The following is a 1,230-nucleotide window of genomic DNA, read 5'->3' on the forward strand; positions in this document are numbered from 1 at the left end:
ATTTAAAATATAAGAGCGAGCTTGATCATCACTAAACCAAGGCTAGTCGTCAAAGGCAAAGGAAACTTGAGGCAACCAGTAACAGCTTTGTCTGTTGGAGCAGTGCCAGGCTCGATTTTGGGAAGGTATAGCTGAGCCATGTTACCAACTCTGTTGCTTTTCCCTATGTGCCTTCAGCAGCTTCCTATGAATTTCCTGGCAGAAACTTCTTAACCCTTCAGGGCTGTCTTTGGAGGACAGGAGATGCTGCTGAAGAAAACTGACCTGGTAAACAGAAGGTCATGGAGTAGAAGGAAATCTTGCTGCCACTGAGAGATGTAAGGCCATATATTCCCAGCAGTCTTAGATTACTTCTCCTCAGTTTTGTTCAGCCAGCTACCTACTGCAGGGTAAAAAGCCTCCACCCAGGCAGAGGATTGTCTTCTCAGTTGAGTTTGTTACCTCAGTGACTTTCTTTGTTGGCTGTTTGTTTGCTCCTTTTAAACATTTTAAGAAAGACAGCACTGCAATGCCATGCTGCCTGCTAGATAAAGAGGCACCTCTGAGAATTTCTGCAGCCTGTGTTCCTGCCCCAGTGCAAAAACACGTCATTGCAGTGGTAACAGATGGAGCAGTTGAATCAAATTCAAAGGACTTCAGAGTACACATCACTTGATGTCCTCGCTGCTTAGGTTTTGCCTCCTTTTTCAGACTCAGAACTTGGATAAGACATCCTCTGGCATATGTTACGGCAGCTGATTTTACAGGCACCGTCAAGACGGTTCTACCAATGTGAATGGAAAGCTTTTCCTGTCAGCAGGGGGTTAGTGCAGTGTTCAAGTTCAACTCAGTTCAGTTGTGGCATCTGGCCTCCAAGTTCTTTGACTCAGTTTCTGAATTGACAAAATATTACATTGATGAAGCCTGGGCCAGGATAGGTGAATGATTCATCCACACACCAGAAACAAAGTCCATATTTTCTTTCCACACATCCAAAGTGAAATACTTTGGGCTTTAAAAAGCCTTTTGCACATATATCAAAGCTGATATCCTCTGTACAAGAGTTGTATCTGTCCACTGTCAGCTCAAGGGATGCCACCTTGCTTGAGATGGGTACACTGTGATGTCGATCTATAGTGTGAAGTAAGGTGCATAGTGGTGAGGTTCAGGGGTCTCAAACTGCCCACACACAAGTTACCAACATGCTGTTTGATCGTGAACAGCTCAGTTCATTTTCTCTGTACTTCTCTT

At 44.3% G+C, this 1,230-nt stretch overlaps 1 protein-coding gene across 1 annotated transcript in view; it reads left to right on the forward strand.

Annotated features, from left to right (window-relative positions):
* PIGQ (phosphatidylinositol glycan anchor biosynthesis, class Q) overlaps nucleotides 1-1,230 on the forward strand; it is a 28,166-nt gene that overhangs the window by 20,333 nt on the left and 6,603 nt on the right.

The sequence above is a fragment of the Cariama cristata genome, unplaced genomic scaffold (genome assembly GCF_000690535.1).
Source record: "Cariama cristata isolate BGI_N322 unplaced genomic scaffold, ASM69053v1 scaffold16506, whole genome shotgun sequence".
NCBI classification, from domain to species: domain Eukaryota; kingdom Metazoa; phylum Chordata; class Aves; order Cariamiformes; family Cariamidae; genus Cariama; species Cariama cristata.